General features: G+C 41.8%; 1 long non-coding RNA gene across 1 annotated transcript; it reads left to right on the top strand.

Moving 5' to 3' along the window:
- Positions 1 to 410: 410 nt before the first annotated feature.
- Positions 411 to 20,870, top strand: LOC117520338. Its single transcript, XR_004563612.1, has 3 exons — positions 411 to 421; positions 11,982 to 11,987; positions 20,731 to 20,870. It is a non-coding gene; the product is annotated as an uncharacterized LOC117520338 (long non-coding RNA).
- The last annotated feature ends 5,745 nt before the right edge of the window (positions 20,871 to 26,615 follow it).

Genomic DNA, 26,615 nt, shown 5'->3' with positions numbered 1-26,615 from the left:
AGGTGGCGTCATCAGCCTGTTTCAAGCTGAAAACCTTCACATTTCAGGCTCTATTGATCCAGGACATCGTGAGAGAACAGAGAAGTTTCAGAAGAAGTCGGTTTCAGCATTTTATCCGGATATTCCACTGTTAAAGGAGATTTTTTTAATGAAAGATGTGCAGACGGGTCCGCGCGTCGGGACGCAGCCGACGCGGTGCGGCGGCACAGGAAAAACACCTCCGTGTTGATAACCATTTGTAAAATCCAGGCGGCTTTTGATGGCTTTCAGTGGAGTGAGTATATGAGAAATTGTTTAACAGCAGGACATGTTCCAGCTTGTCCTTAAGGCTTTCAACAGAGGTGTTTTTCCTGTGGCGGAGCGTCGCGGCGGCTGCATGGAGGAGTGGACCAAAATCCCTGCTGCAGTGTGTGAAAACCTGGTGAAAAACTACAGGAAACGTTTGACCTCTGTAACTGCAAACAAAGGCTACTGTACCAAATATTAACATTGATTTTCACAGGTGTTCAAATACTTATTTGCAGCAGTAACATACAAATAAATTATAAAAAAAAAAAAAAATCATACATTGTGATTTCCGGATTTTTTTTTTTTTTTTTTTTTTAGATTATGTCTCTCACAGTGGACATCCACCTAAGATGAAAATTTCAGACCCCTCCATGATTTCTAAGTGGGAGAACTTGCAAAATCGCAGGGTGTTCAAATATAAACGCAACACTTTTGGTTTTGCTCCCATTTTGTATGCGATGAACTCAAAGATCTAAAACTTTTTCCACATACACAATATCACCATTTCCTTCAAATATTGTTCACAAACCAGTCTAAATCTGTGATAGTGAGCACTTCTCCTTTGCTGAGATAATCCATCCCACCTCACAGGTGTGCCATGTCAAGATGCTGATTAGACACCATGATTAGTGCACAGGTGTGCCTTAGACTGCCCACAATAAAAGGTCACTCTGAAAGGTGCAGTTTTGTTTTACTGGGGGGGGGGGGGGGGATACCAGTCAGTATCTGGTGTGACCACCATTTGCCTCATGCAGTGCAACACATCTCCTTCACATAGAGTTGATCAGGTTGTCAATTGTGGCCTGTGGAATGTTGGTCCACTCCTCTTCAATGGCTGTGCGAAGTTGCTGGATATTGGCAGGAACTGGTACACGCTGTCGTATACGCCGGTCCAGAGCATCCCAAACATGCTCAATGGGTGATATGTGATTATGCCGGCCATGCAAGAACTGGGACATTTTCAGCTTCCAAGAATTGTGTACAGATCCTTGCAACATGGGGCCGTGCATTATCCTGCTGCAACATGAGGTGATGTTCTTGGATGTACACAACAATGGGCCTCAGGATCTCGTCACAGTATCTCTGTGCATTCAAAATGCCATCAATAAAATGCACCTGTGTTCTTCGTCCATAACAGACGCCTGCCCATACCATAACCCCACCGCCACCATGGGCCACTCGATCCACAACATTGACATCAGAAAACCGCTCACCCACACGACGCCATACACGCTGTCTGCCATCTGCCCTGAACAGTGTGAACCGGGATTCATCCGTGAAGAGAACACCTCTCCAACGTGCCAAACGCCAGCGAATGTGAGCATTTGCCCACTCAAGTCAGTTATGATGACGAACTGCAGTCAGGTTGAGACCCCGATGAGGACGACGAGCATGCAGATGAGCTTCCCTGAGACGGTTTCTGACAGTTTGTGCAGAAATTCTTTGGTTATGCAAACCGATTGTTTCAGCAGCTGTCCGAGTGGCTGGTCTCAGACGATCTTGAAGGTGAACATGCTGGATGTGGAGGTCCTGGGCTGGTGTGGTTGCACGTGGTCTGCGGTTGTGAGGCTGGTTGGATGTACTGCCAAATTCTCTGAAACGCCTTTGGAGACGGCTTATGGTAGAGAAATGAACATTCAATACACGAGCAACAGCTCTGGTTGACATTCCTGCTGTCAGCATGCCAATTGCACGCTCCCTCAAATCTTGCGACATCTGTGGCATTGTGCTGTGTGATAAAACTGCACCTTTCAGAGTGGCCTTTTATTGTGGGCAGTCTAAGGCACACCTGTGCACTAATCATGGTGTCTAATCAGCATCTTGGTATGGCACACCTGTGAGGTGGGATGGATTATCTCAGCAAAGGAGAAGTGCTCACTATCACAGATTTAGACTGGTTTGTGAACAATATTTGAGGGAAATGGTGATATTGTGTATGTGGAAAAAGTTTTAGATCTTTGAGTTCATCTCATACAAAATGGGAGCAAAACCAAAAGTGTTGCGTTTATATTTTTGTTGAGTGTATATATATATATATATATATATATATATATATATAGGACCTCAGCGGCTGGAAAAAGCCAAGGGGACCTCCAAGTTTCACTTCGCTGCAGCAGATGCATGGTCACTGTCAAGAAGGAGGATGGACCCGTTTTCCTGGATTTGGCACCATCCAGCACCTAAGATGGTTCTGCTGTGTGACGGATGTGGTGACACGCAGCACCAGCGTATACTGCCAAACATGTGCAGTCGCAGAGAACAGAGTTTGAACATTATTAGCCAAGTTGTCTGGAAGCGTACGTCAGAAACTGCTTGCTGTAATCATTAAAATGTGTTTTAATGTTGTATCATTTCTATTACACCTTTATTTTACCATAGTACTATGTGGAGATTTGTTCCAATACAGATAAATGTACTGAATGTACTACACTGAGACAACAAACTCCTGGAGTTCTTGGATCCAACTTCACTCGTGCTGCCTCATTGACCGACGTGTTGTCAGCATTCTTTGGTTTCTATCTTAGTCTTTCTGTAATTGTTGGCAAATAATGCAGAGATCCTGGAGGCTTTGTATGGTTTGATAATTGCTGCAGCAAGAACACTGTGATTATACTCGACAAAGGAAAGCAGGTGAAATTCAAATGAAAGTCTTACTGAAGAAATTTGCTCAACCAAATCATCTTTTTTGAGATTAAGGTTTGGAGCCCCCCCCCCCACACACACACACACACGTCCCCCATTGCTTTGTATGACCAAATTACTTATACTAAAGTACAGATGATGATAATGATTTCTGAAACACCATAAGTGAGCCAGTAAAAGCCCATAAATCTGCACAGTATGTATCCCTGTAGGGCTCTATCCACTTTCTTTCTGCATTGCTGCTTTTCTTTTTAAAAACCGTTTTCAAAGGTTAGTACAGCTGAATCCGCACACACAAACATGAGGTCCTGAGCTGTGGTACCAACAAAAAACCAACCAGCCTCACAGACATACCACAAAAAATATTTCACCCTGACAGAACGTTTTAACAACTGGACCTCAACATGAGCTCAGCAGCTTTTTGTTAATATCCATTTCTCACAACTCTTATAATCTGTAGTCCACTGAGGCATTCTGTTTTCATTCCTTATTCTCTTATATCTCTGGATATAATCAGCCTGCCTGCAGGATAGTTCAGGATGTCTTTAAACAGATCTCCCAAAGTATTTCTTGCAGATTCTAAACCACTGCGCCAAAAATAGAGCATTGGAAGCTCATTATCACTCAATTGTATTTTAAACCAGCCACCACAGGATGGCACCAAAGCTACGGGAATTATTGGGAAAGTGTAAGTACACGGACCCACAACAGGGGGCGCAAATGAACGGACAATGGAATAGGTCAAATAACAACACTTTACTGTTGCGAACGTGCACAACAAACACAACAGATTACACAATAGATCAGAGGTCAAATTACAAGGTGTCGTGTGGGCAGGCTCGAAGATAGGAGACGCCTGTCCAAAGCAGAACCGGAACCACACGATTTCCTCCGCCACCAGACCCCGGGAATACTGGAGCCGCCAAGTCCCGAACTCCCAGGTGGCCACTGCCTCCGCGTGTCGGACCTGGTACTGCTGGTGAGGAACAAAACACAATTAAACGTGGGTGCGTCTGCACCCAGCAATCTGCACGGCAGGGAAGCTACCTCCACCTCTCGTTGGAGAAAAAGTCTGTTATCACTCACAAAAATCACAAAAAGGGCTTTCTATCAAGCAGTCAGGCTGAGGCTATTACCTTTCAGGTAGAACGATATCTCGGCAAAGAGGTGGAGATGACGTCTTGCTGATATACCGATGCAGATCAGATGAGTGGTGACAGCTGTCACAGGTGATGAGTGTCAGCTGTCACCCCGGCTGCTCCTGTGAGGCGGCAGCGCCCTCTGGTGCCTGGAGCCCGCACTCCAGGCAGGGTGCCCTCTGGTGGTGGTGGGCCAGCAGTACCTCCTCTTCAGCGGCCCACACAACAGGAATAGAGGAATGAGTTCTACATCAGTAGTCAGTATCTTTTTACAAGCTTCAGTTAAAGTCTCCTTAAAGTCCTTTGACATGTACACTCTGGCAACCATTGGACCAAAACTGTTTAATATCCTACACATTTTTTTTTTTTTTTTGTATGTCAGAAGTAGTGCCATGTGGTGTCTTTGCCTTACTGTTTTAATAACTAACTTGTATTTTCTTTGTACTTGACATGTGATGAAAACACTGAGCTGGGAACCAGAAAAAGCTGACGGAACAGGCTTTGATCAGACACCCAACTCCAAAGGATGATACATACATGCCGAAAATGGCAGATAATTCTTTGTTTGGACTGCTGTTCCGAGCTGTTTCCAGATGTTCTCTGGGTGTCCCACTGAGTGAGAAAGGGGGAAGCAGGCAGCAAAGACCTTGTAAATCCTCGAAGAAGATGGCGATGTATCGTGAACTGTGAATCAACCTTATTAAACCTCAAAAGCTCCACTCATTTAGAAAATATCAACACCTGTCCCTCCAGAATGAGTTTATTAGCACGATGAGGCCACTGCCCAGCCAAACAATGGCAAAACTACCTCTTGTAGAAAGACTGCTGCATGTGTGTGTTCAGATGAGGAGCTTTTCCACAATGATGATACTTGACGAGGAAAGACGAAACATTCCTCCGCTTATTCAAGCAGGGCGGGAGAGCAACGCAGTAACAATAATAAATCGGTAAGACTAACAGTGACACTTACACAAGAAATAATTCAGTCAGTCTTGTACAGAGATTTAGCAAAAGCAAACAACTGCTCATTGAAATAAACAACAAAAAAAATCTGCAGTACTGATATCGTCTCTTAAAAGCAAGCATAACATAGCTCAATAAGAAGATATCCCAATATGATAACAACATAATGAAGGAAAATAAGTTTTCATTTAGAATCCATAAGCATTTGAGCAATTTCTAAATAAACCCATTATTCCTCTTGCAATTCAATTTATTTCATTTATATAGTGCCAAATCACAACAAAGCTGCTTCAAAGTGCTTCACACAAGTAAGGTCTAACCTTATCAACCCCCCTGCACATAAAAGAACACAACAAGCCGTTTCCCTGGCAATATTATTGCCCCACTTTTATTTTTGCACAAAAAAGTACAAATTCACACCTTTTTCAAACATTAAAAAACAAAAACATAAATAACACAATGCATAAGGCAGAGTGGGTACTTTAAAGACTATGTGTTACTGTCTGTGGCGATATCTTCAACCCCTCGCTCAGGGGGAGGAGGAGTAACAGGAAGACAGAGGTCAGGAATGAGAGGAACAGTGTTAGCCAGTAAACCAGTATTGATCAGTATGTCTGGTATTTATATTGTGTATTTGTATTTAAATTTATATTTGCAAACTGTTTTTCTATTTTACTTTCACTTTTGATACTCTGTGTGCTTCTTACCCTGTGTGCTGCGATACAATGCTGCTGCAACCTCAGTTTCCCTGAGGGAGTCTTCCCAAGCGATCAATAAAGTTCTATCTAACATGCAAAGATCAATTTCATTCAAACTTGGTGGATAGACTCAGTGGACCATTCTCTCACAACACAGGACATGCAAGGTCATTCAAAGGTCAAGGTCAAAGCAGAGGTCATCGTCTGAAGGACATTAATGACCTCATCTCAGGATCTAGAGACACCTAAATGCAGTTTTCTGCATAGACTTTGCAGCTTTTATGGCCCTCTGTCGTCAGTTATGTCACATGATGACATCAAATTAAGTTGAACATTTGTCTGGCAGCAGTCGGGATGACTCCTTTAAGTATGGGAATCCATGCTTGATGACATAGGCAAAGTCAACAAGTTCATCAACCCATTAACTACAACAGGGACACACGAATCAGACCTGGTTGCTTGCTGTATATCACGTGGACATTCAGTCATTCAGATCAGATTTGAATGAGATAAATCCCATTTGAACTGGCAGTCTCAACAAAGCTCAGGTCTCTCTTACTTGCCTATTTTACGTATATTCCATTTTGGTTCTATAGGCACTTTTCCACTTCACAAAAGTAGCACTACTCGGCTCGACTCTACTCATTTTTTTTTTGCTTTTCCATTACGGTAGTATCTGGTACCGGGTCCTTTTTTTTAAGTACCTGCTTGGGAGCGGTTCCAAGCGAGCCGAGCCGATACTAAAATGTGACATCAACAGGCTGCCGGCCACTGATTGGTCAGAGAACGTAGTCACTGGATGAGTCATGAGTGCGCCGTCCGAGAGGAAAATCAAAACCCGCCATTTTTAAATAGTCACAGCGGCGTTACAGCGACCGTCACACGCAATCCACATGTGTGTGTTTCCAACAACAGAGTGGAGGTACCATCTTATGCATGTATGAAAAGTTGTAACCAAGAAGAAAAGACACAACAAGGGTGGCATATTTATTGAATTCCTGATCCAGTTTTCATTGTTGTCATTTGTGGAAGAAAGTGAGATTAAAGTTAGAACCTTTCTGAAAATGCTGCACACCTGAAGACACTCCTCCTCCCACATGGCGTCGCTGAAGCAGCTCCGTGTCAACGTGAAAATGTTCCCATTAGTGCTATTATCATTACAGAGACGTCTCTTTCATCGCCACATTTGTGTTGCAATCACCTGAGTGGCAGATGCTCATTATCCCAGCATGCAACATGCTATTTTTTACATAAGCGCCGATTAACAGTGCACACCACAGGTTAGTGAAGGTCTCTGTACAACCGTGATGCAGCCCGGGTCTTTTCCAATCTGTATCTTCTCTGACCGGCTATTACCTTCTCATCACCTGCCAAATGATGTGTTTACATTAATTAAAGGAGCCGTTAACACTGGCACTGATCCACAGCACGTCAGGTCGTTTCGCTGTCAGCATCCGCTGTCCTCCTAATGTTGTCGACAGGTCCAGATGGCGAGGTCTGTTAAAGATAGCACGGCACTTCAGTCTTCATCTCGCCCTCACCCGGCCCACGGTGTGCCGGCACAGAGGCTTCACTTCACACCTTTTGTAAAACGAGGTACCCCGGACGCCGCTGGCTCAGGGAACTGTTCAGTAAAGAGGAGTGAGTCCGCGTGGTGAGAGAGCAAGCTTGCAACCTGTTTGACACATTTTTCTGTGGGTGTAATTGCATTTTCCGTTGCCCTGTTGTTTCACCTCGGAAAAATGCCAAAGTGCTCCCAATTAAAGCCGGGGGTACTGCGTTTGTAGTACACTCTTCATCACCTCACGCCGCCTCTCTCTCGTTGGCTGAAGTTAGTCTGTAATAGGTGGACAAAAGGAATCCAGAAAAACTGCGTCACCGCTTCCTGCATCCAAAATCTCTTCTGCACACAAGATGGTTCTTTTAGGAAAATATCTGTCTCCAGATACTGTGTCAAACACTTGTGAATCCTGTGTTTTTGCTCATTCTTCATGCAGGACTGTGGTCTGATGAGTACAAGAAGGGCATGATTTGGAATTGGCAATGAAAAGGATGTGGAATTAATTGTTATTCTGCCAGTTCTTTGATAACAATATGTTTCTTCAGGCTCTTGGAGATGACTGAGCGCATAATAGATTAGGTTTTAATGACTTGATTAAGATGTAATATTTGAATGCAGTACAAAGTCTTTCCATGAATGTTTTAATTCACATCTGACATTCTTCCAGCACTGTGGTACAGAGCAAACCTGGAGAAGTCTTCTTTCAGTCGACATGCATAGCTCAGGCCCAGCAGAGAGTCAAGCTATACCTCAGTTCGTAGAAAGGAGAGTTAAGTACCCTGTAAAATGCAGTGATTGGACAGATAGACATAAATTCATCTCTTCCAGGTTGTTAACACGTTAACTCAAAAACAAAACGGCACACGAGGACAAATTCATTAAACTTTGACGAGCTCATGCACCAGATCATTCAACAAAGCAATTTCATTTTGCTTACGTAATATCCTATAGACGTGTGTGCTAGATTGATGATGGATTAGGAGCAGGTGTACAGTAGTTGTCAGTGAGACATTTCTGCACAGAAACATGCTATTGTAGAAATTGCGGTAGCTGAAAGATGGAGCAACAATTTCCCATTTTGACAACTCATCAGCATGACACTTTATCCTTTTCTCACACAATTCACAAACCTTTTATATCAGCTCGGCCCCACCCATTAACCTCACAGGAGTCCTGACAGGGAACGCACCACAGGGGGCCGAGACAATTTGTCACATGCACAACAGGAATGCATATTGCCACTTACTCACGCAGGGGCCGAGACAGGAAACAACAATATCTGAGACAGCTTGTCACATGCACAGCAGGAATACACATTGCCAATTACTCATGCAGGGGCCGAGACAGGAAACAGCAATATCTGAGACAGCTTGTTATATGCATAGCAGGAATACACATTACCCACGCAGGGACAGAGACAGGAAACAGCAATATCCGAGACAGCTATATGCATGCTATATGCATAGCAGGAATACACATTACCCACGCAGGGACAGAGACAGGAAACAGCAATATCCGAGACAGCTTGTTATATGCATAGCAGGAATACACATTACCCACGCAGGGACAGAGACAGGAAACAGCAATATCCGAGACAGCTTGTTATATGCATAGCAGGAATACACATTACCCACGCAGGGACAGAGACAGGAAACAGCAATATCCGAAACAGCTTGTTATATGCATAGCAGGAATACACATTACCCACGCAGGGACAGAGACAGGAAACAGCAATATCCGAGACAGCTTGTTATATGCATAGCAGGAATACACATTACCCATGCAGGGACCGAGACAGGAAACATCAATATGCGCACCTCGGCGTCTTAACACCTGCAGCACGGGGGGGACACTCTATCCACCAGTGGCGACACTTTGGTATGTGGTTCACACGTCTGGGCATGTTAAAACGTATAAAACAGGAAACATACCTGGTGTGGTGAATTATGTTTATAATGTGTTGAATGTCCACCACACTATATCAGATAAGTAAAGTCATTTTCTAATTCAAATAACTTGGTCATATCTCCACACAACCCTACTGAAAGGATTTTAGTAATGCATTTATTTATGTTGTGCTTTAAAAATCAGATCACTGGACAACAGTCAGATATAAAACAGAACAAAACAAGCATCTAGGATCAAGTTAAAATTTATTTTGTAAGAATCGGGGAGAAGAAAGCGAGGAGGGAAATCAAATGAGGTACAGTGAATGGGTTCTGTGAGAAAGAGCCAGAGAGAGAAAGGGGGGGGGGACCATTTTGCACAGAAATGTAATAAATCAGTGAAGTAAAATGTTACTTTGGATTTAGTAAATGACTGCTGTGAAACAGTCGGAAAGTGAGCGTCACAAGTCCACATAACCCTGCAGAAAGGATGATATATAGAGAAGTGGTGGCGTAATGGTTTGCACGTTGGACTGGGATGCCAGCAATCTGGGTTCGCTTCCTGATTGCAGCCAAGTTCCCAACTGGCACTTTGAACAGATGTGCTGGGGAGGAATGAGAGACATGTGCCGTGGGTCTTTTTGGAATTAAGCTGCTGATAAAGTGCTTTTGTTGGCTACCCCATGTTAAATAATGAACCTCTGGCAGTACAGTGGCTAAGTGGTTAGCACTGGTGCCTCATCGCTTCCTGCCCTTTCTGTGTGGAGTTTGAATGTTCTCCTCGTGTCTGTGTGGGATTCCTCCGGGCGCTCCGGTTTCCTTCCATTATCAAAACAACAACAACAACAAAAAATGCTTCTTTCTCTGCTCCTGACCCAGGGTACCAGACTGTGGCTGCTCACTGCTAGTGGTTGGATTGTGTCTAACTGTAATTAGGATGGTTAAATGCAGAGGGCATATTTCATTGACAATAAAGGCTCTATTATTAATATTATTATTATTATTATTATTATTATTATTATATAAATGGTAGCCAAAGCAGACTCTTCTTCTGCATCTCTGGCAACATCTGTGTAGGTTTGAGTTAAGTTAGAAATGTATTTTCTGGAGTACTCGTATAAGCTTTGTTGGCGTATAAATCACATTTATTTTTGAAACATGTTTTACAAGAAACACTGGAGCTCATCATGGATTAAAATAATGATAAACACACAGTAATTGGAGAATGGTTTAGATGTGTTTTGGGTTCATCTGGACAGAGAACAGGGTAAGATGGAGACATATGTTCGGCCAAACAGACATCAAAACCTCTAGTGTGTGTGTGTGTGTGTGTGTAAACACTGTGGCTCGTACTAAAATATTGACAGACAAACATGGATCAGACAATGGTTTAGATGTGTTTTTGTACCATTTGGACAGAAGGCAGGATCAGTTGGAGATGGATGAGATGTTGGGCCTAACGGACACCAAAGCGTCTGGTGTGTGTGTGTGTGTGTGTGTGTGTGTGTGTGTGTGTGTGTGTGTGTGTGTGTGTGTGTGTGTGTGTGTGTGTGTGTGTAAACACTATGGTTTGTCATGAACTAAAAATAATGACAATAGACAAACACACGAGATGTGGTTTAGATGTGTTTTGGTACCACTTGGACAGAAGGCAGGCTCAGATGGACATGGATTTTGTGTTCAGACTAATGGATGCCAAAGCCTCTAGTGTGCAGAAACACAATTACTTGCACCCAAGCTTAAGTTGCAGGACCTCCCAAACTACGCTCAAAAAGTGGCTCTTTTTTCTTCTTCTTACACACATTTTGCAGTCCCTTTGTTATCCATGGATGGGCCTTATACTTGTTATTTACACTGCAATGTAGAATTGGACTATATATATATATATATATATATATATATATATATATATATATATATATATATATATATATATATATATATATATATATATAAAATCAAAAAAATATATTTTCAAATTCAACATATGCTAAATTAACATCATTCTCTGTATAAATGGAATTCCAATCCTGCAGATGTAAATATTTTTAGGGCGGAAATAGCTTCTTCAGATTGTAAAAGTTTTGATATTGTATTTTCTCCTTCCATTTAGTATTCAAATTCAGCTTTGTTACTATAAAAATTGGTAAGTGGTCACTGATATCATTGATCAATAAACCACTTATTGTTCTACCTCTGCTGGGATAGCTGGGAAGCCTTCAGCCCTTAATTGGACTAAGCGGTTAAAGATGAGTGTGTGTGTGTGTGTGTGTGTGTGTGTGTGTGTGTGTGTGTGTGTGTGTGTGTGTGTGTGTGTGTGTGTGTGTGTGTGTGTGTGTGTGTGTGTGTGTGTGTGTGTGTGTGTGTGTATCTTGCATGGATGTGTTTTATTTGAGTTGGGGATACATATATTTATTCAATGGAAATCTTGCACATAACTGAATTGAGTTAATCCAATGCATCAGTATTTTGAGTGTAGCAAAAAAACTAAACAAATCTACAACATACTCCGGATGATGCGGCAGCTTTAAATGACCTTTGTCCGTTTCCTTCTTATCCGAGCCTCGATCTGGAGGCCACCAAAGCTAAATCTGATTGTGGTATTTAATTTTACCCCTCTGGCGTACACTCCACGTCATGCTGAAGGGGTCAGCGGGATTTTTTTTTTTTTTTAATAATGTCCCAATTACATGATGACTTCTGTGGCTGGTAGGAAGTTGAAGAATTTCCTGAATGAAAGCTTCATGAATGTGGCTTTCAGCTAAAGATCTCTTTCACTGGACATTTGACATTTTTGCTGCAGAAGGCAGTGGAGAAGATTCTGAATGGATACAAACAGACATTTAGGCCCAAACTGTGTAATTAGTGAACACTAAGACACCCGCCGCCTGAATGCATCAAGTCCCAGGGAAGTTTGGCATGAGCAAATGTCGATGAAAGCATTCCGCTGCCAATACTGTGGAGCTGCGGATAAGAAGAAAAAATGAACAGAGGCGGACAAGGCTGAGGTCACTGAGTAGATCCGTTGGTGATGAAGGTGATCCTGCAGCTCCTGTGCTTTAAACCAAAGTGATTTAAACGCTATTCTCCTGCAGACAGACGGCTGCTATGTAATTGGCAGGAGTTGGATATAAGAGAGAAGAGATGAATAATTTATTTCCGTGGGGGCTGTCACACGTCTGATGTCACTGACTGACATGTTAATAACATTTGTCTCCACAAAGAGAAACTCTGGAAGGGGACGAAACCACATCGACAAACAGCAGGTTTCAAGTGAAAGATGGTTCGTTTTACAAGTATGCAACACTTTGAATAGGCATACAAACATGTCATACAGTACAAAAACTGAATTGTTGATATTTCCATAATCACGTTTAGGTTTGAATCTGTTAGATCTTGCCAAAGGCACACAATAATAATAATTAATACTATTATTTACACTGCTAAACACCCAGATTTGCATTCTGATACTGCAAACAAATCTGCAAGAACTCAAAATCATTTCTCCAAACAAGTTCGGATACTCAGTTTGGATGCAGGATCGCAGGGAACCTCCAAGCACAACATCCAACAGCTCCACTTGGTTAATGGAAAATTCTAACAGTATTTCAAATCAGGGTCAGCTTGATTTAAAAAATGCTGAATGCTTTGTGTTTTTCTGTGTTGGGTTGAAGCACGCCAATCACAACAACAGATACACCCACTCACAGTACAAAAGCAGCGAGTACAGGTCAGGTCTGGGAGTTTGCCGTTACTCTGGCCTTTTCTGCATCCACCTCACTACATAATCACCTTGGGTTGTGGTTGGAAACCACCCAGACAGACTGGCTTTGACATATTCTCCTCTTGATCCATTCCAGTTTTCGGGATCCTCAGCACTGAGGACCTTGCGCCGTGATGTTCCCTCATGATGCAAGTAGAACACCTCATCTGAATCTGCCTAATTAACTCTGCATTTGACACAGTGTAATTTCAGCTCAACCCAAAGATTCTCTGGAGAGACAGAGTACCAAAAACCTCCAGTCATCACCTTAGGTCACTGGTTAGCATTCATGTCTCAACCATACAGAAAGACAGGAAGCACCAGGACTCTCGGGGTGTGGACCTTCATTCTCTTGCAAAGTTTTTTACATGACCAAACACCTTGATTCGGCAACCTCAAGAGTCCATGAGCTGTTCCCAATCATCCCTCAATCTCAAAGGCCAGGGACATGGATACATGCATAAATGTCACTGCTAACACAAACCAATCTTTCTAAAAACATAAATGAACATGTTTGATGGCTGAGTCCAGGAAGTCATTGAAATCCAGACACGGAGTCATCACTCAGCTTCTCAAGTGCATCAATCAAGGCTTCCATTGATTCCCCAAAGGTCACAGCAGATTCTGTAAACTCAAGGTCAGTGCTGAACACACCAGAATAAATGAAAGAGGCAAATCTTACATTTTACAGCAAGACCAGTGTAATCTCACAGATGGTGGATGACCTGAATGATTTTGGGCCCTATGCCATACTGGACCTCATTTAAATACTTTGATCAATTTTGACCAATAAGAGAGCCAGCCTGGAACTGATTTTACATCTAATCTGCCTCCAATTACATCAGAGCTTCAAAGCACCGTAACTTCCCAGAATATAAATCACATCAGAGTATAAATCAAACTTGTCAAAAAAAAAAAAAATGCATTGTGGAGATAAAAAAAAAAAAGAAAACCTTAAGCTGCACATTTTTTTCTGGACATGGAACTGATGTAACACAGTGTTTCCCTGGGGAATGAATTCATGTGCACACAACCTGTGCTGTTACTTAACATAAGGACTTTTAAATTCCAAAAATAAGTAAGATGGAGAAATTAACATTTATTAGACAGCATATTGGCAAGATCAACTTTATTTATCCCGAAGGAAATTATTTTGCCAGAATACAGAAACATTAAGAGTGAACAAGGTTTTTTTTTTTAACAAAAAGTACAACAAATTTATGCAAAATGACTGGAAGACATTTGATGTTTGACAATATTGCACATAACTCTGAATAACTGTTCGTTTTGTATTCATCCTGCAGAAGAGGGAGGAATTAGGCAGTCTGCAGTCGTATTTCCGCAGGTAGGGAAGACCCGTGGTGTTCTGTGGTGCACCTTGGTGCTCTCAATCTATGGCTGAAGGTGCTCTGATGGGACGTCAGTGTGGCATGAGGAGGGTGGGAGGTGTGCTGAGCAGTTTCCTCAGCATCCTCCTCTGTGACAGCTCCACCACGGACTCCAGCTCAGCACCCACGACAAAGCCAGCTCTCCTGATGAGCTTGCTGAGTCTATTTGTGTCAGCTGCCTTCAGCCTGTTAATGCAGTTTGGACAAAAGAAATCTTCAAATGGACAGACTGTTGGCCCACAGCAACATGGAGCTGTAAACAATGGATTTATGCAGGAAGTACTCAGCTTCAGGACTGTTAGGTTTCAAAAATAAAGAAGATGGAAAAAATATGTGTAGGACAACATATTGGGTATTACTTGACACAGATTGGATAAAAAAAAAAAAATCAGACATTACTGACATTTATTTTTTTATTGTTTGAGTTAATTTTATTCTGTGTTTTGACCCCCGGGGAAGCCCAGTATAAACAGTTACATGTATTATTATTTAAGTCACACTAAGGAATACGTTGTAGGACCTCCAGAAAATACAGTACACAAGCTTTAAAAAAAAAGTTTAGGCAAATTTAAATAAGCAAAAGCTGAACAATATTTTTCCTTAAAATAAAAAAAAAAGATTCATGATATGAGGCTGAAGATTTTATTTGCTGGTTGATTATATTTATCCAGTCATACAGAGGGAGAAATGTCAGTTATCTAAAAAAAATATTAATTTTAATTTTAATTTGACAATGCTTAAAAAATAGGTTGGGGGGGGGGTGTCATCTTCATTCAAGCTATAGCCGCAATGTCATGCCCTTGAGAGACAGAAATGATTACTGCATGTGGCCTCTGCATCACCAGCAGGCGTTTGCTGACAATTGCAAGAACAAAGACCCTGCAGAGGGCTGGAGTGCTCTTTGACTCTCCTTTTCCATTACCACATGGCAGCAGTCCAATCCCACACGGCACTGCAGGGCTGTCCACAAAGGCACGGCTCTGTTTACAAGACAAGGATATGCAGCACAAGAGGATGTGTACAGTAGTTGTGGGGAACAATTATGGCCAATAGCTCACTTGTGATTACATCTTGATGTTTTGTCAAAGTGCAGGAAAAGTGTAGGAGTGTATCATGTTGCTCTGTTTAGCGCAATCACATAAAGAACCCAGATTTACACACAACAAAGAGATACCAGCCCGGGGGCGGTGGGTTTCGCAATGGCTCCACAGGGCAGCGTGCAACTCGGGGTACTTTAAATATTGACTGAAGGAAGAAACAGTGACATAATCCTGCTGGCAGGGTGGCCTGTGAAATGTCTTCAATATAGAATATAGTTCCAGCGAAGATCCTCCAGGCTAATGCAAAGTACAGTGGAACATCTGTTTGAGAACAACTTGGTTTAAGAACATATTATTTTTAGGAATGAAAATTCCATCACTTTCCAAACAAAGTCTTGGTTCACGAACACCTCCGCGCAGTAGGTGGCGGTAATGCAACATGTTGGGTTGCAATCTGCCAATAAATGGTAAATGGTATTTATATAGCGCATTTCCATCTGCATCCGATGCTCAAAGTACTTTACAATAATGCCTCACATTCACCCTGATGTCAGGCGCTCACCACACACCGGGAGCAGTTAGGGGATTAAGGACCTTGCCCAAGGGCCCTTTGTGATTTGCATCACTTTTTTTTTAACCAAAATTGAAGGAACTTTAACTTTTCACACCTATACAAGCGAAAACTGACCTTTGTCACCATTTTTACTGTTTTTACCCCATAACCCCTGAACATTCAGTCATAGATAATCCAAACTATACCTTTTAGGAATCCTTATGATCACACAAATGTGGTATAGTTTTCAACATGATTAAATTTTGCCCCCTGTGTAATTCTTAGCTCATTAGAGGCCAGCTCCAGGATGTCTCCATATCTGTAAATAAACAGTTAATTTAGAATATTTGTGCCAAATTTCATGCTTTTATCACTAACTGAATGATTGTTTTGGTTATCTGCTACACTAGAGGGACCAAACTGCATGGCAGCAACCAGGTCCAAACTTAAGGCGATTCATGTGGGTGGGAACCTGAATCTTCATCAGCGAACATGTTAGTCCGAAAAGAACTTTTAAACCAAAACAGTATCCAAAATGATAGCTATGTTACACATTTTTACAAATTCCTGCTCTGAAAGTGTGAAGTGATACAACTACAAAAACAGATCAGTATAGTTTGGAGTGACATATAAAGACAAATTTTTATGGTGCATTGTCTTCTACTTACACAGTAACTAGCTTTGCCATTTATACAATGGGTCAACCAACCAGCTACATAACATATTCTACCGATTCACCAGGTAATGACATCCATTAAGGAACTTTCATAAATAATTTGATTTGTAGTTGCAGGCCTAGATATTTGTGTATGACTGTTTGTGCAACTCCTCACTCAGGGGGAGTAACAGGAAGACAGAGGACGGGAATGAGAAGAACAATAGTAGCCAGTAAACCAGTAGAAAGCAGTATTTGTGGTATTTATATTTATTTTTGCAAAGTGTTTTTTACTTTCACTTTTGATACTCTGTGTGCTTCTTACCCTGTGTGCTACTATACAATGCTGCTGGAACCTCAATTTCCCAAGGGATTAATAAAGTTCTATCTCATCTATCTGTAATCTAATTGACAACCCAGTGACTGTGGTGGACCCTGTCATTAGTCTCGACCCCATGAAGATTCCACTCCCACTCATTCTGCAAGACCACATGGCAAAAATTCTTATTGACTCCAGTTTTATTAAGGCAAAAAGGTGTTTTTTTTTTTTTTCTTTTTAAATGAAACCACATGTGTCCCCTTTATCCTGACCACACAGACACAGTCCAGAAAATATTCATTGTTGTACAAAGTGACATAAAATATTCATAAACGATCCTCAGCGGAGCACAGTGAAGGCTGCTGAGCAGGACTTTATGATGCATACTGATGGATGCAGCTTCTTTTGTCTTTGAACTCTTACTGGCAAAGCTTCCTTCGCATACTAACACAACTCATTAACATATATCTTGTGGCAGGCTGCAGTGATGTTTGATACCCACAAGCAGACAATTTATTTGCAAGCTTGGAAATGGAGAACCTTCAGTTTCTGTCATTTCATGACTGCAGGTTCAGACGCAACTGAAACAATGAAATTTCCAGGGCCTGCTGCCGCCTGGTTTCAAAACAAGATCCATATGCATTATATAAACAGCAGTACTTTAAAAAAAATTATCAAGTTCATTCATTCATTCATTTTCTATATCTGCTTACTCAAATTAAGGGTCACGGGGGATGGGGGGAGTCCTATTGCAGCAGTTGTAGGATGGGAGGCGATGTACACCCTGGACAGGACACCAGTGTATAGATTATCAAGTTAATAAACCAACCGTAAGAGCAATCAATTTCTCAAGACATCAGAGATCGCGACTATATCACGCTCATTCAAGCATCATCCATCCAGGATGGACAGTCAGTGATCAATAACAATATGCAGAGTAAATGTAAAGGAAGCTGCGTCAGTAACACTGTTACCATCACATTCTCGTCACTTCTGCTTGTGCTTTTATTTTGACGTTCCCCGACAGTGTTCAGAAATGTTGTTTTCTTCCTCCCATTTCCTTCACTCATTGCTTCATGCTGGATTTAATTCCCAGCACTTCCTCACTCCAGTGCCAGAACATCTTGCACCCTTCAAGTCTCCTAGCGTGTTTTTTACCCCTCCACCTCCATGTGTGTTTTCCTGTCGCTGGCCACTGCTGCCCCCACGGAGCGTTAATAAATTATTATTATTTTTATTTTCAGTTTATAAGTTGCATCAGAATCTTTTGAGTCGTTTCAGGCACATCACACAAATTGAACATCAAAACCTTGAAAATGAACCAATCTGTCATTTAATAAATTTAGAGAGTCCACTTCGTTTTGATTAGGTCATTTCAGGTGAGGTCTGAGAGCATGCATTGATTACTATATCCACCACACCACCAAACTGCCCCAGTTCCTGGAAGGCAGACACCCAGACAGGCACCTGGGTCCATTCAAAACTCTCAAAACTAACCATCTATCTGCTCTCGCCAGAGCGTGGCCTTGGCCTTCTCCAACCACTGTGGTCCTCAGCGCTGATGCACCTGCTTGGTGGTTCAAATGTTGTCGCCACATTCCCTCACAATGTAAGTGTGACTCTCCTCTCTCTAAAACAGGGTTACTCCAGACGTGCAACAAAGCAAACGTGAGCCGTTAAATGTCAGACTGTAACAGCTTCTGCAGCCTTTTGTGAGACGAACACTGTGCTAACGCGGGCCGACACCACGGCGGCCTGAGGGTCTGAATGCAGGCTGGACAGCAGCCATTGTGCTGTAGGGGGGAAATCCTCCCCCACAAAGTTGAGGCGGCTTTCTCCAACACATTAGCGGGTCTCAAGATGGAGATGAGATCTGGAAAAGAGGCGAGAGGAAAGTGAGGTGATATGTGATGATGCGCCGTGCAAAGCATCTCTCTCTGAAAGTGATATAAAGACGTGCGTCAGAGTCACTCGTGTCATTTTGGCTGATGGAAGCCAGAACTGTGGATGGAATGAAAATACTTCACTGATAGAATCTACCCCCCCACTCCCCCACCCCCACCAAAAAAATAAAAAAATAAATAAAAAATAAAATAAAAAATCTAGTGTCTACAGCTGGATGTGGACATACACAGGCTGGACTTACGGATTAAAAATTCAACACACACAAATTTGCTCCTTGTTCTCAAATACAATAGGAGACTTTGCACAGATTTCTGTCTGAACGTGCATTAAGATAATTAACTGACCAGACGGATTAAATCTGGAGTCAGAGTTCAATTTGAAAGGACTCCCTGGGAAACTGAACCACCTGCAATTATGACAAAAAAAACGCTTTTTGAAGCATACTTAGATTTGTTTGTGACCTCAGAACTATTCAGTTTTGACCATCTGCTGGCCAAAATACGGCCCTATTTTTTTTTTTAAGGTCAAGCAGCCAAGGATCTTTGTGCTTTTAATTGCATGTGGATGTTTTACAGTTTTTGTAATCCTAAAGTAATAATAATAGCAATGAAAGACATCAGAATGATGGATTAAAATTTTGATACATACCCTGCACGCTCTGCACACTAAGATATAAGTTTATATTTTGAATTATGAATACTTAGATTTGAGTAAGGTTCTTTTTTCACGAGGACTTCATATTATGACTTGTTGATGAAGTCAACAAGTTTGGTGAAAATCCATCCAGTTGGTCTCTCTCTCTGTCTTTCATCTGCTGCAGTCGCTTTGGAAACTACGTCCTACAACTTTTCATCACAGACCGGAAGAACACCTTTTTTAGATCGTACCCTGATCGTCACACCTACAGGTGTGATAAGATGTTGGACCTCGTGCAAACTGTTGTAAATGGTACAAAATGGTGCAGTTGTGTAGTTTACTGTAAAGTGTTCATGGGTCCGTTTGAGTACACCACTCTTACTTCAAAAAATTTGGAAATCTATAAATGTTTGCATGGAATATGGAAATATACACGGAATAAACCATAGCAGGATAAATTTTGGGTCATTTGGTTCTAAAAACCCATATGGACGGAGCCAGTGAAGATATCAGGTTCAAAAATTGCCAAATATAAACGAAAATGTCATATCTTGAGAACCGCTGCACCTAGAGACTTGAAATTTGGCTCCAAATGTTGCTTGACCCCAAGTTTATATTCAACTTCTATAGTAACAATAAGCCTATCTGGTGTTTTTTAAGAGTAATTGACAAAAAACCTAATTTCAGTACATATGTTACGATCAATTGTAACAACAACAACAAAAAAAATCAATGTAGTTTTTATTTCAGGAACATCAGTTGAGTATAACCATCACATGTAAAGAATGACATGGCCACAATGAACTAATTATAAGGAACAGAGTGGTTTTCTTCGTCAGCAGCACATATACGACACACGCTCCGTCCATATGGGTTTTTGGAACCAAATGACCCAAAATTTATCTTGCTATGGGTTATTCCATGTATATTTCCATATTCCATGCACACATTTATAGAGTTCCAAATTTTTTGAAATAACACCCCTCCCTACTTTATGCTGCATGGCTGTTTAAGGCATTTCCTTCTCCAGAACAAATTGGCACTGACAAGGGAAATGCCAGTCAACAAAAGACAATCTCCAATGTTTCTATTCAATGGCTGGAATTTGAAACATTCAAAAATAAGACAGAAATACAACACGCTTTGTGTTCAGGTGAGCAGGGGCCTCATGTACAAAGGTTGCGTACGTTAAAAAAGTGACATATGTCCGTCTCCATGTTTCTACAGCTATTGTTCCTCTGGCGACATGTAGAGGTGATGCTGGGAAACTGTTAATAATGTGGAAACAAGAAGTCGGAGTGATGTGCACATCAGAGACACACTGATGTACAATTAACACATCCACGTGTTAGCAATTATGTAGGTGGATATAAAATCATGCGCAAAGTGATGAGGAAAATGGTATTAACAATGACGGCGTCAGCATTGTTAGAGGACCTTGTAAATGGTGTAATCCGACGTGAGCGAGTATTCAGGAAATGCGGGGGTTTACTTGTAAATAATGATAATTGGCTCATAAGCCGAATTTGTTTACCAAGGCCACTGTTACTGGAGTTGTGCACATAACTGCGGCTGGCCCAGAGCACAATATGGCGAGGAGCCAGGGGTTGTCTGTGCCCACACAGGTGCTGACCATCCTGGCATCAGGGGCATTCCCACGTTTGCTGGCTGATCGGTCAGGCGTGTGCCAGACAACCTTGTGCCAGCTGTGTGGAATGCAATCATCCGAATGTCATGCAGGTACATCACATTCCATCATTAAAGTGCAATTTACAGCAAGAGGTGGTTTCCCTAATGTAATCGGCGCTATGGACTGCACACATATTTCTATAATGGCACCATCACATGATGGATTTGCTTTTGTTAATAGGAAACATTTTCATTCCATCAATTTTCAAATCATATGGGATGCGCAAATGCATCTAACTAACACTGTGGCTAGGTGGCCTGGTTCAAGGCAAGACTCACTCCAGTGCCAGAACATCATCATCCTGACTAACAGCATGGTTGAGAACAGGCTACAGGCTGGCACGATGCGCGATGGATGGCTGCTTGGTGAGTAAATTGTTTATTTGTGTAATTGTTCTGAACGAAAACAAACACGGGCACATGTGGGCATTCAAATATGCTTTTTTGTTATTATTTTATTAATGTTTTTTTGTTTTGCTTCATGGTGATACTAGAGCTGTATTGTTTCTTAGCAGACCCCAGATTGTCTCCCTGTGTTCAGTATTGTCAAAGTGTGTAAAGATGTGGATATCACATGCCATCAGCTGCGGTGCACCTCTTTTTTTAACTTCAGTGTGTGCGCGCGCTGCTCTTAGCCCACAGTGTTTGTAGTGTCACACACACGCTCCCACATACTTCTTTTCTGTTTCATGTTTATTCTGTTTGACAGGGTACCAAATATCCCTGCGTGTCTCCACTTCATTTCCAGCTCACACTCAGAATAATTTCTTTCCTTTGTTTTTGTGGAGTGATCAGACAGAGAGGGGAATCCCAGGTCCCACGGCCTATTTAAATACATTTGCATATTTAAATGGGGGTGTGGACAGGGGCGATTTTGGTACCTCTGCATGTGGGCTCAATTCCATGTTGAGTGGGATTTACAATAGGAACCTGCTTGGATCCATGCATACGCACACTTTGATACATGACCTTTTTTGTGCGTACAACAGGTTCTGGGTTTTAGAGTATGCCATGTTTTTGCCGGAAATCCACGCAAGTCTTTGTATACAAGGCCCCAGGAGTTTGAGCCGTACCACAAAGATAGATTTTGTGAGTATGAATCTGTGTGTCTTGACTGCTTAAAATGTAACAATTCTAGTGTCAGTTAAAGCAACAGGCACAAGGATTCCCAAGTTTGGAAAATGACTTAATTTCCAAATATGTCCTGGAGCAGCAATGACAAAGAGGAATCCATCTAAATCCAGAGAAAATTGAATTCTTTATGGGAGAGATTTTCAGTGTCCAAAATTTGCTAGGTATGTTTGGCAAATCAGTGCAATGTTAAGATGTTTGCATTTTTTTTTTTTTTTTTTTCCTGACAAAGGCATGTTTGTTCAGTGGAGACACACAAAAGCAAAGAAGATCTAAAAAGCATTTTTAATGGGATCACTGATCACTGCTTATGCCTGGCTAATGTTGGATTTGATGGACAGATCAGAATAGAGGTGCAGCAATTATGGAACAGACCATCTTGTATTCGTTTCAGGCAAGAAATCCTGAGTGCTTTTATATGTGACCTCAGTGATGAAATTGATGGCGATAGATGAGGATGATTATGTGATTATTTGTGTCAGAGTAGGACTGATGGGTGTCACATTTTGGACCAAACTGGACGATGATACCAGTGCGGTAGTCTTCCAACCTGATGCGGAGGATACTACTCAGGCAGGTTGGTGAACTCGCTCAAGGGTCTTCAGGTGGTGGCAGTAGGTGGGCCAGGTCTCAGATCCATATGGCAGGGTTGGCATTGTAGACAAGGATTGCTGTTTCATGTCAAAGGTCTGTACACTTGAAATGACGGGTGTGAAGCCAGCTCAAGGTAATTCCTGCACACTTGAGCCAGTGTTGGATCTTTCCATCAATGTTGGTGTTTATATCGATAGCATTGAAGGAGTTACAGAAAATATTCATGGTGCTTCACGTTTCCACATTTTGTTATGTTACACCATAAAATGGAGTAAATTCATTTTTCCCCCTCACAATTCTACTCACAACACCCCATAATGACAACATGAAGAGTTTTTTTTTTCATATTTACTAAAAATAAATAACTAAGAAAGCATACGTACATAAGTATTCATGCCCTTTGCTCAACACTTTGATGATGCACCTTTTGCAGCAATTACAGCCTCAAGTCTTCTTGAAAATGCCACAAGCATGGTGCACCTATCTTTGGGCAGTTTTACCCATTCCTCTTTGTAGCACCTCTCAAGCTCCATCAGGTTGGATGGGGAGCATCGGTGCACAGCCATTTTCAGATCTCTCCAGAGATGTTCAATCAGATTCAGGTCTGGGCTCTGGCTGGGCCACTCAAGGACATTCACAGAGTTGTCCTGAAGACACTCCTTTGATAGCTTGGCTTTGTGCTTAGAGTCATTGTCCTGCTGAAAGAGCAGGTTTTCATTCAGGATGTCTCTGTACATTGCTGCATTCATCTTTCCCTCAATCCTGACTAGTCTCCCAGTTCCTGCTGCTGAAAAACATCCCCACAGCATGATGCTACCACCACCATGCTTCACTGTGGGGATGGTGCTTGGTTTCCTCCAACCATGATGCCTGGCATTCACGCCAAAGTGTTCAATCTTTCAGTTCCTGACACTTGTACGACTGATCTGCGCACTTGCACGCACTCTGCCATGCACGAGAGTAAACTCGTCTCAAACTTGTTGTAAACCTTTGTAAACAGCAGCATGCTGTGGGGAAAATTTTGAAATGTTCAAAATATCCATCATGCATTAATTACGCGAACTTCATGTGAATATTACGCAAACAATTAAAAAACACTTTGTGTGAGTGCGAGTGATTACATCAGCACACCACATCAGAGCTATCATAAACACTTTTACAGTGCTCATAAGAAGGAATGAACATGCAACTGTTTTACCAAGCCATTACAACATAAGCATTACAAATAATTACCTTTTTAGATTGTTCCAAATTCTTTCTCCACCTCGTTCAGCGCACGTGAGAGAGGAAAAGCTGCAGCTGGAATAGTCCTCTGTCATTCCAGAAGCGATTAGAGCTGTTTTCAACAGCCAACGTAGAGAGAAAATGATTAATCCGCTATAAAATAATTATTCTATATACACAGCGTCCACTGCACAGTGCATGGCAGCCAGTGGAACAAAGTGCAGCGTCCAGCTGAGAAGGAGTGGCTTCTGTCTGGCCACTCTACCATACAGGCCTGATTGGTGGATTGCTGCAGAGATGGTTGTTGTTCTAGAAGGTTCTCTCTGCACAGAGGGTGAGCTGGAGCTCTGACAGAGTAACCATTGTGTTTTAGATCACCTCCCTGACTAAGGCTCAGTTTAGGCGGGTGGCCAGCTCTAGGAAGAGTGCTGATGAATCCAGACTTCTTCCACTTACGGATGATGGAGGCCACTGTGCTCACTGGGACCTTCAAAGCAGCAGAAATGTTTCTGTACCCTTCCCCAAATTTGTGCCTCCAGACAATCCTGTCTTGCAGATCTACAGACGATTCCTTTGACTTCATGCTTGGTTTGTGCTCTGACTGTCAACTGTGGGGCCTTATATGTAGACAGGTGTGTATCTTTCCAAATCATGTCCAATCAAATTAGTTTACCCCAGTTAGACTCCATTTAAGCTGTAGAAACATCTCAAGGATGATCAGTGGAAACAGGATGCATCTGAGCTCATTATGGGATATCATGAGTAGAATTTAGGGGAAAATAAAATTAATTTCCTCCATTTTGCAATAAGGCTGTAACACAACAAAATGTGGAAAACATGCAGTGCTGTGAATACTTTCTGGATGCACTGTAAATGATTTTGTGGGAAAAAAAAGAAAGAAAAAAATGTGGATAAGCTGACCTTTGCCTGCTGTAGCACCAGTCACATCTTCATGCAGCAGAGAAGGATTTTATTGCAAGACAGCAGATCAAATCTAGAGTTTATTCACCCATGTGCCTTGTGGCAAACTGTAGCTGAAATTTTGTTTCCACTTTCGGAAGTTCTTCTCTGTGCTGCTCCACCCTGAAGCTGCATTTTACTCCATATTATACTTTGTTGACATGAAATGACTTTTTCACCTGAAGCCTCTGAAGCTCCACAAAGTTGCTCGGACCAGTAGACTTGTGACAGTTTCCCCTTCTGACATAATGACAGGCTGATGGTACAACGTGACAGATCGAGGCTTCACAACCATGTAGAGGGGTCACAAGGTGGCCATCAGAGGCTGACGTGCAATTAACATCGTGACAACTGATGGAGGCGTCTGGCGGAAACTATGCTGGCTCGATAAGTCCAGAAAATGACTTATTTCAGAATTAAACTTAGCTTCATAAAGTATTTTCTCAGGTTTTATATTTATTAAAAGGACAGCTGATTACATTTTTTTAAGCTTTGTTGATAAAATTGTTGTCTCACAATGCAGCCAGAATCAGGATTTGCAAAGTTAGTTTTACCAACAGAAAAACAAATAAACTACTTTATGATTTAATGACTTGAAAATTCTGCTTCAGCTAATACGCATGTTGTCAGTCTGGCACCGCAATGTAAAATTACTAACGGTATATTCACATTCGTTTTTTTAAGTAGTTGTTCTGTTCTTTTGGATGTAATTGAATGATTCATGACATATAACATCTCCTTAGGTGCATCTTCACAAATCCACAGGTGGCACCACTGGCATTGTTGGAGATGCCAATAGGTTTGGGTACATGGCAGACATTAATGACTTGAGAACCAGTCATCCTGAGACCTGGAGGGAACTTCAAGCAGTCAACCTCTCAGTCACCAAGATTTCCATTTCCACATCAATACCAGTGCAGATCACACATGATAATGTTTGGACAAGCTGATGAAGGTTCAGTCTGGACACATTGGCACCTTCAACAATGCTAGTGCTAAAAAGAGATTGTTCCTGGCCACACCAGAACTGTCCCGCCTATCAAAAGAGTTCCAGAGTCAGTTTGGCACAGAAGTATGCAAGAACAGGGAGCAACATGCCCAAATGGAATCATGATATAATTGACAAAATTCAAGGCTACAATACTGAGTCATTGGGTTATTTGGATTCCTTGGCCCTGAAAATGTGTATTTGGCCACTGGAATCAAAATCCTCAGTCATCTAGAACCAGGATATTGAAAAACCCATTTATAGCTGCCATTTTTCAAATCCAAGATGGCTGGCATGGTGGCTTCCAGGAAGATGGAATGAGCTGATGTGGCTACTGTTGTGTACTTTTCAAAAATGTACAGTTTTGCAAATTTTCACAAAGTTACAATGAAAGCTAATAAGTGAACATAAGGAACCTAACTACGTATATGTAGTTCCTGGGATATGGTCATTGATGCTTATTAGATGATAACCTCTGATTTAACCTCAGCCATATAACCTTTATATAATCTGTGTTGTGAGAGGATGGTCCACTAAGATTATCCACAAAGTTTAACTGCAGTTGCTCTTTGCTTTTTGAAAATATCACCAC

This window comes from Thalassophryne amazonica, chromosome 11 (assembly GCF_902500255.1).
Source record: "Thalassophryne amazonica chromosome 11, fThaAma1.1, whole genome shotgun sequence".
NCBI classification, from domain to species: Eukaryota; Metazoa; Chordata; class Actinopteri; order Batrachoidiformes; family Batrachoididae; genus Thalassophryne; species Thalassophryne amazonica.
Note: the sequence above shows the minus strand (reverse complement) of the source record. Positions and strands in the feature narration are given on the sequence as shown.